Source organism: Trachurus japonicus, chromosome 17, assembly GCF_045865225.1.
Source record: "Trachurus japonicus isolate A0001 chromosome 17, Traja_1.0".
NCBI lineage: Eukaryota > Metazoa > Chordata > Actinopteri > Carangiformes > Carangidae > Trachurus > Trachurus japonicus.
In genome coordinates, this window is record NC_140923.1 from 21938912 (window position 1) to 21948358 (window position 9447).

Sequence of the window (9447 nt, forward strand, 5' to 3'; positions counted from 1 at the left end):
CGATACGGTACCAATACTCTAAAATCCTAAAAATTCTGAATTTTTAATATTTATTTCTCAACAACATCACAGCACCTCAGCCTTTAGGAGTTTCTTATGTTTTAGGAATGGTAAATGATTTTCGAATAATCGAATAGTCATTTTAATGAAAAAAAATTGAATAGTTCATGAGACTATCTTGGCTGAAAAAATGTAAATGTTCCCTTTTTACGCTAGCAGAAGGAGAAACATGGAAAGACTCCTACAGCCATCACAAAGTTCTGTGTGAAACTCTGTAGGTTTAATTAAAAAAACAACGCAGTGCAAATTCTACAAAGTGCCGACTTTGATGAGAACCGGAGAATATTCACGTATTGATGAGAGGAGACTTCGTCCTTGTTTAGACATGCTCTCATTACCTGAGGAGGAATTCATTAAACGGTAACGCCGCAATGAGAACCAGTATCAATATTATCCAGTACCAATTCTCATAAGAGTCCGTTTCATTTTCAAATGAAGGACGACTGTTTTTCAGTCGGTGATTTAAAATGACGGACTGGCGGTAGCCTACCGCTCTTTCGATATCGCTTCTCATTTCAAATGACAGAGGGAGAGAGAGAGAGAGAGTGTGTAAGAGGTGGTGGTGGGGGGCTCTAATATTCACATCAGACCATCCCATAGACTAGCCTATCCACTCTCGCACGCAACTTGAAGGTGCGTTCAGGTACATGTACCGAAATGTGGTACCGTTTGACTTCACGTGAATCGATACTCAGTACTTTGGTGAGAATTCGGTCAGTACCAATAAAAGTACCGAGTTCAGTTCGGTACCCATCCCTAGTTGTGTGTGATACCAGTCAGACCTGTGCTACAAGCTTTTTACGACTCCAACACTGCCCGATTGATCGTTTGATTGATTTTTCAAAAGCCTGTGGAGGAGCGTTGGTGCATTAATGAATTCAAGTTGCACAGCAAACCGAAAAAACACACAATGGAATAATTCCCCTCACGCAGGTGAAGGCACACAGGCCTAAATGTCATGTTTGTTGACATGGCAGGAAATACAATGGTGAGGTTGTGATTAGTCACCTTTGTCCTGAAGCTCTGTGCGTCTAACTAACACACTACTGCACGCTGTTTGCTTACGCTGTACTTTCTGGGTGCAGGGCGGCAGCATGCTGTGGGTGTAAAGGCTCTTTGTTCCCTGCTACATCTTGAGGGCGGGAAAACCTCGGCATGCTGAACCTCTCTGCAGAGGTGAAGGAGCTGCAGAGTTAGGTTGTAATCCTCTTACACATTACTCATATACATGATTTATTGTTAAGATAAAACACTGAGACTGCAGCTTTAAACCTTCTCTTCCACTGGGAAATTTATTCTACTGAACTCTAGGACTAGAAACGGAATTCAACCATTTTATATGAATGTGTAGAGCTGGTATATGTGATCACAGCATCATTTCATTTCACAGTTAACAGTACCAATACAGTTAGCATTCATAATCTATCACTGGTTATATATCACTCCCATTAAAAGGTACATTGTATAGGAATTACTCCCATCTAGCGTTGCCGTTGTATATCGCAAGCAACTCAATCGTATTTTTCATGCTGCATTCACGTGAAATTGGGCAGACGGACGACAGCCGCTGCACTTAACGGCTAAACAAGCCTCTATGTAAAGAAGTGGTCCATCAGCACGAGGCAAAACAATACACGTGACAATATATTGTCATGGCGATGCCGTATTGTTTACCTGACCCACGTTTTACCAGCTTTCTCTCGACTTCTGTGGCTAAAATGACATCTGGTTTGTTACCGACGGCCATCTACCCGACTGCACATGAATGCAGCATCAGTGTAACGCTCCATTCCTCCTCACTGCGTTACCGCGGTGACTTTTCACAGATGCGACCTCGACCTGAGCCGACAGCTCCGGTGTCTCCGCTGAGTTTCCATGGTTTCCTACCGTCACGCTGCCACTGAACGGAAAAACATGGCGACACGCAGTGGCGACTGGTCATTAGGGGCAGGTGGGGCTGTGCCCCACCAGTCATCACGAGAGGAAAAGAGTGCCAACACATTATGTTATTTCTAATCTTCAATGGTTATTATCTTCTATAATTTGTTACGAATACAGCATTTTTCTAAATACTATATAATTTGTGTTACGATTTTAGTTGAGGTTTATTTGTCCCTCCCTCGCTGCTTTGGACCGAAGTTCTCCTGATTAGCGTCTGTGGTAGCCATGGTTACGGAGTCGCGTCGGTGCAGAGCGATCTGCGTCGGTAGGGCAGAGCTGGAGCTGCCCCTCTCTCTCAATGCAAAGTACTTTGTACAGGAGAAAACACGACTGCGCATGCTCAGAGCGATAATACATTAATGTAGACGGCAGAAATTTGATGGACAGTGGGGCAGTCAGCCCGTTGCCCCACCACAGCGTCATCTCGCATGGCAGAGCTGATTGGCTCTCTGTCTGTGGCGTGTCTGGACAGTCGGCAAGAAGCGGGAAAAACAAAACTCTCTCAGAGGAAACTAGCTGATCCAGCTGATCAAGACAACACTAACTACCATAACTTGGAAAAATGATCGACATCATCTGGTGGAACAGCTGATCATCACCTGATCGATACAAAGCTGATTGACAGCTCGGTCTTTACAGAGTTTGTCCAGTCATCTGAGTTTGACTGAGCTGTTAAATACGGCCTGAAGTCCGACCACCCGCTACCACGGCTACCGCCACACGGAGCCTCACACCGGTGAGACATCTCTGCCTCCTCCGTTCACGTTCATCCAGAACACCTGCCGAGGTGGCGCAGTCCACCGGACTGACCGGAGCTCAGACCGACTGGTGACCGCGGTGTGCGCCGAGGAAATGTTGTGATTGTCTTGAATGGGAGTGAACTGCTCCGGCGGTCCGTCCGGGTCCGGTTCGACAGGTCCAGCAGTCCAGTATTGGTGAGTGACAGCATATTCATCATCATGCCTTTATGGCGCTGGTCTGTGCATTAAATTTACTATGTTTATTCATTTTATTCAAACGGAACAATATGTTGTTATATATTTAAAGCAGCGGGATAATTCACGTTTGTAATTAATTGTAATAGAAATCCGCTATTGTGGTGCTGGATCTCCAGACGGTGACGAGTGTCATAAGGTTGTTGTTGTCGTCGTCGTCGTCGTTGTCGTAGAATGGATCTGTTCTCTAACAGTCGTGTGTGTGTCTCCGTTGTGGCCTTCAGTATTGAGCTCTTTGCTGCTCCCTCCTTGTTCTCTCATTTGCTCTTAGTTTGGTTTTGTCAGCTTATGATGTGGAATCTTGGCTTATATTCTTCATTTAGGCTTGTGTGATTGCCACAATGCATGGATCCCTGATGAACATATCAGTAACAACAGAAAGCACTGTGTTTTTTCTGGTGTGCAGCCTTTCTATGAAATGATGGTGCCCCACCACTTTTTTACATGTAAAAACGCCACTGGCGACACGACATGGCAGCCAGCACCGAGCTTACCCGCTCGATGTAGATATGAATGATATGAGCGGCAAATTCAGAGCTTACCGGAACACTTCAGTTTGTTGATGGGGGTAATTACTGATTAATGAAAAACACACTTTTGAACGAAATAATCGATTTTCGTGAATAGATAACAGGAGAAGTTACACAATGTTCCTTTAAAGTCTCTACTTCAGATCTGGTAGACCTGCTAAACTGTCTGAATGACATGATCCCATGTGGGGTTGCCTGGAATTCAAATGGAGTCACCTGAAATGTCTAGTAATTGATAAAAAAAAAATACTGATAAAAATATATTTTTAACTGATTATTATTCTTTTTAAAATTATGATTAAAAACAACACACATAATATTAAACAACTGTATTCTATACTTTCACTTTCTCCAATATAAATGCAGTTCAAATAAAATGCAGCATAGACAAATATCTGAACTGACGCATCTTGATTGACGGCCGCGATCACATAACTGCACGTGATCGGGGGTCGCCAAAAATTTGTGATGTCAAAATGGGGTCACGAGCCAAACAAGGTTGGGAACCACTGCACTAGAGCTTTAAAATTTCCTGGAGAATTGAAGTATCCATCTGCAGGGTGACTACCTTGACCGTTTCATTGGTTACCGGGGGAAATAACTGCCTCTGAATGGCTCACTGCCCAGGCAAAACCAACTGAAAAATGTTAACCATATCTGGTTGGATGACTGCTGGCCTGACTTCTTGCCTGCTAATCTGGGAGGGATTGTGTGTAATCCCACCAATCCCTAAAGCAGAAACGATGGCATCATCATCATCACCGCCACCACAACGGCCATGCATTACTGTAGAACATCTCCTATAATCCATACAGCTCCCTGCCTGTAGTGTTCGTCATCATCAGCCTGTCTCTTGTTCTCTTCCATCACACCATCTTTGGTTGCTAAAGCCTGATGAGAGGGATAATACACTATCACAGTTCCCATTGTCCAGGCCAGCAGCCATTGTGGTTCTAGTTCATATTACCAGTGCAACTCTACATTATCAGCCTTTGATCATCAATTCACATTTTGTAGAAGCAAATGTCTGTCACCCTGCCTGTGGATGGTCCATTTACACTGCACTTTGGAATAATTTAGCGTATTTTTCAAATGTTACCATGCAAATATTTACAGTTAACATAGGCTACTAATCTGTATGCATGTTTTTTTTTTTTTTTACTCCAACAAGTCCGTTTATTCATTTTCAGAGAAAATGATCAAACTACAACAAATAATACAGGTGCAAAACAGAACTATCACAGTAAAGCTCATCTTCAATAAGGTAAATATGACTGGGTAGTAGAATGCGATATTCACAGTCCAACACATCCTTAAAGGTCCAGTGAGTAAAATGAGGGGAAACAGTGACATCTAGCATTCTGATTCTATCATTTATCTATTAAATAAGTCTATTGTTATGAACGTGAAACTCTTGAAACACGCTCTCTGGTTGGCTGGATTTTCCATTCCGTAAAAAAATGGTGCCGCAAGATGGCGACACTCTCTAAGCAAGACCATTGCTATATAAAAGAAGAATTATAAGGCAAACCAAACAGAATTTGTTTTATAGCGCTTATACACTTATACAAATATATTCATTGGTAGTATTTCAGATTTCGCCAATAAACTTTGACAAATATTACACTCTGAACCTTTAAGTGCCATCAGTGTTCCGAAGGATATCTTCATTTTCCCGAGGAAAAGAGCACAAATAAAACAAAAACAAACAAATACTAAATAAATAGTAATACTCAATTGTTGAGGATTGACATACAAAGGGGAGCAAGCCTCCAATTCTTCCCCTGTCTTAGAAAACCATAAAAGATCTCCAAATATTGTCAAAGATGGGATTTACCCTTTAACCCAAAAGTGAGTTTTTCCAGTGTAAGAGAGCCTGATAGTCCTGTAAGCCAGACACTAACACTTGGTTTGGTGGAGGATTTCCCAGATTTGGCTGGGGTATGTTTGGCTTGTAACATGCAAAAAGTAATCATAGACTTGTTTGCCTTGCTAAGGTTATGATTTACATTCTGTATGCATGTTTACATGAATCTGAACCTTGTCACTTGGTGGGCATGATTGTGCAAATGATTTGTGTCATCAACAGTTAATGTGTCTTTAGCACCAAACTGGACTTAGTGTGTTCAACACAGGTTATTTGTGAAAATCTGACCACTTTGATTATTGCTGAAGTCACAGTCGAACAAATGTGCACATGTTAATGAAATGAAATGAGTGCGAGTGCCATGAGTCAACAGCTCAGTCCAAGGTTCTCAACACTTATGGGAAACTCCAGTTCTCCACCGAGGACAAATCTGCATCTACATGTACATCATCACATAGACTAAGTATGATGTATCAGTCTAATATCAGTTTAATATGATACATAGTTGAACATTTTGTCTCCTTGTTATTTGGTTGGAAATTAAATCTACTACTGTTTCACATTTTAAGCTGCTCTGTGTTTAAAAAGCTGCTAGATGCACTTATGTAAATTCATTGTTCCCCAGTGCCTCGTTGTCCATTCATTACTGCATCACTCTCCTGCTTCGTATGTTTTCCTATTTTTTATTCCTTCCTCTCAAGCTTTCATTCGTTCCCTGTGTATTATATTTTATTATGAGCTGCCAGCAACAGGTCTGTCCGTCACTCACATGTCACCACACAGGGCTGCTAAGCTAACACAACAGGTTGTAATTAGACAACAAGAACTGATGGTTATTATTATGGTTCATGAATAAAATAAATCAGATGAATAAATCAAATAAATCACCCCTCTAGACATTCTGTGGATGTATTATTTTTGAAAAATTAATTGCTTTGATGAAAAAGTTGTAGCTATAACCATTAACAAAATCCAAAATGTATCTAACAACTTTTTTTTCCCAAAGACAAGATGCTGTCGAGATAAATCAGCATTACATAACAAAAATGACTATGAGAGTGAAGAATAAAATTCTTAACAAAAATTGCCTACTTTCTCAGTTATAAAACATAGAAGATTAAATTGGTGTTTTCTCGAACAGTGACCCCCAAATTACACTGGATGCGGAGCGGCTCCCGAACTGCTCCGCTCCGAAACTATGCGTACTCTGCCGTCCGCCAACACACACCGGATCCGTTTGTGATGCACACTGGTGTGGCTCCGCCGGACACAAGGACGCACAAGATCTCGCGAATTCACACATAATCGTACGATATCGCTGGCTGTATTCTTTTGGAAGAGAACCACAAAGCCATTGCAACAGTTTGTTGCAAATCAACCGGGGTTTTATTTTGTATTTTGTACCCGATTTCCTGTCCCGCACAACCTGCTCTGTGCTGACTTGATGCGCCGTGCTCCGGCGTCCGGCGAAAATAGAAGCTCTGCGTATATCTTGCGGAGGGCTGCCGGATGCCGGAGTTGTTCCAGAGCCGTGACACAACGGAGCTGCAGCCGGTGTAAACTCACACACTGACAAAAATGTGGTTGTGAGCTCAGTCTTGCTCAAGGACACTGTGGTAGCTAGATGGGAGTCGAATTTTCAATAATAAAACTAAAAACTTTGATCCATCACCAGATATGTCAAATCAAACTTTGATTTTCAACCATGTGACACTGATTGTGCCTTGTTTTTTTTTTTGCCTTGTCACTATATCTAAAAAGAAAAACTTCAAACTCAAGAGGATCTTTTGATTAAATGCAACGTGACACATGAGTGACAGGGAAAAAGCAGCAGGTAGGCAGAGCCGGAGCAACACCAAATGTCAAACTACCACGAGAAGAAACACAAACAAAGAGTGTCAGAAAAGATGAACGTGACCTCTTCAACCCTGCAGGACGCAACAATGCCCGCCAACACAGACCAGCACAACATTTAAAGACATACAAACAATATCTGAACTGTAAAGAAATAATGCATCCAATCAAGCATGAGAGAATATGTCTACATGTAATGAATGCTGAGGCCATGTGGCTCGGCTGAGTATGTCTCTGTGTTGCATCATGTACTGTAGCATCGGCCGAGTGTTTGGGTCTAAGCACTTAACAGACACCAGATAGGCTACAACAATGTTTACTCAAACTTTAGCACCGGTCCTACTTAGAGGGAAATCTAAAAAGGAGGAGAATTTAAATGCCAAACGCTCCGGCAGCGCTCCTACAGCCTGTCTCTAGTATTCATTAATGAATCTATCTACGGCACGCTCATTATCCACCCGACACAAAACGTCCAATTTCACATGTGAAATAGACTGAGGGCTGAGACTGCCAGAGAGAGAGAAAGACATGAGCATTGATAGAACAATGTGTACTAATCCAACAGAGACAGAGGATGCAGTGTGTAGCCTATGTGTGTGTGTCTGAGCGCTGTGTGTGTATATTGTGCACAGTGGGCTGCTAAGGGGGTGGGGTATTGTTGTATAATGCTAGACTTAGTCCCTATAGATAGAAGATTCGACTCTTCCTAAAAACCTGGTGTCGGGCCTGTATGGGGAAAGCCTTTATATAACAAGGCCTTGCTGTGGAGATGCACCTGCTGCCTTTGATATAATACACTGCACTGCTGTGGGACAGTGAAAAATACACTAATAGTCATAATTCAGGGTCACTTAAAGGAATATGAAGCATAAATAGGTCAAAGTTTAAAAGCACAAATCACAGTAGATGCACTACACAGTGATCAGAGAGCAGCAGGGATATTACAGTCCTCTAGTGGATGCTCAGCAGGAGAGATAGAGGTGTACCATCCCGACTGCGGCACCACCATAACAAAGAGACACGAATCCACGGACCTCTGCATGAGAGCAAGAGAGAACCCCACTCACACGCCCACTACACCCTCCATCCATCACCGACATGGGGAGCACCCTATAGACCGTGCATGGTGATGATACTGCCTCAGCTGCCATGCAAAGGAGCTAAATACAGGCCCCATATCCAATGCAGCAACTACAGGCTGAATAATTCAAGAAATATAACATGAATTCCATCATTCATTCATAAGCGCCAGGAGATGATGGCGCAGCGCGAGGATACAGTAAACAACGATAATCACGCGATGACACGTCATAAATCAGGAGAGAAATTGTTAGAAATAAAAAAAGAAATCGTGAAGCTCTACTCACCTTTTCGACGCGTCCCGTTCCTGTCGCCGAGTGTGTCTATATAGGTGTGTGGATGTGTGGATGTGTATACGGGGTGGGTGTGTGTATGTGTGTGACAGTCAAGAGTGTGTGATGCTGGAAATTTTCTCCACCTTTCCCTGCTTGCCAGGCAGACTGATGCCAGCGCTCAGACACAGGTCCCGCCCCCCTCAGGAACAGGATCAGCCAATCAGAGGCCGGAGTGGAAAAAAAAGAGAGAGAGAGAGAGAGAGCGTAAGAGAAAGAGAGAGAAGGAGACTTTCCTTTTGAATCTGTAGGCAGTGCAGCTGGACGGGTGATGCCTTCAAGTGCCTTCGTACACCTCTACTCTACCTTTGATTTGGTTTATTTTGAGGTTTGTATACAATCTGTTCACATCCAAGGAACAGCATCCTACAATCAGGACATGCATCCACAACGACCCAAGATCTGACATAAAAGACAAGAAAATGGCATTAAGAAATAACAGGATTTGAAACCCAAATGACTAAAATTAAAGATCAAATTATAGCCTATTATAAACAATGTCAAACATGATAATTTTATATTGTTGTAAATATACATTGGCAACCTCCCACCCTGCAAAACAGATAAGCCTCCATCTGACTATAGCACCTCCTAATTTGAGCTGCTGAACTCTGAACTCTCTGTAGGCCAATTGCTTTCGCTACATAGTCATAGTCACATACTGTACTGTATGTTCACTCCATGGATGTATTATATTAGGTTCACTCTTGTCTGTTCTTTTGCCGAGGTTAACCAGCTAACCCTAGTAGCTACAGGTATTTTCACTCTAGCCTTCAGTCCGTTCAGGC

The 9447-nt window shown here is 42.5% G+C and overlaps 1 protein-coding gene across 1 annotated transcript in view; it reads right to left on the reverse strand.

Moving 5' to 3' along the window:
• map4l (microtubule associated protein 4 like) overlaps positions 1-8818 on the reverse strand; it is a 154356-nt gene extending 145538 nt beyond the window's left edge. Inside the window, exon 1 of the mRNA XM_085803685.1 lies at positions 8615-8818. The gene's annotated coding sequence lies outside the window, so the exon portion shown is untranslated. The remainder of the gene's footprint in view (positions 1-8614) is intronic.
• Between the last annotated feature and the right edge of the window lie 629 nt (positions 8819-9447).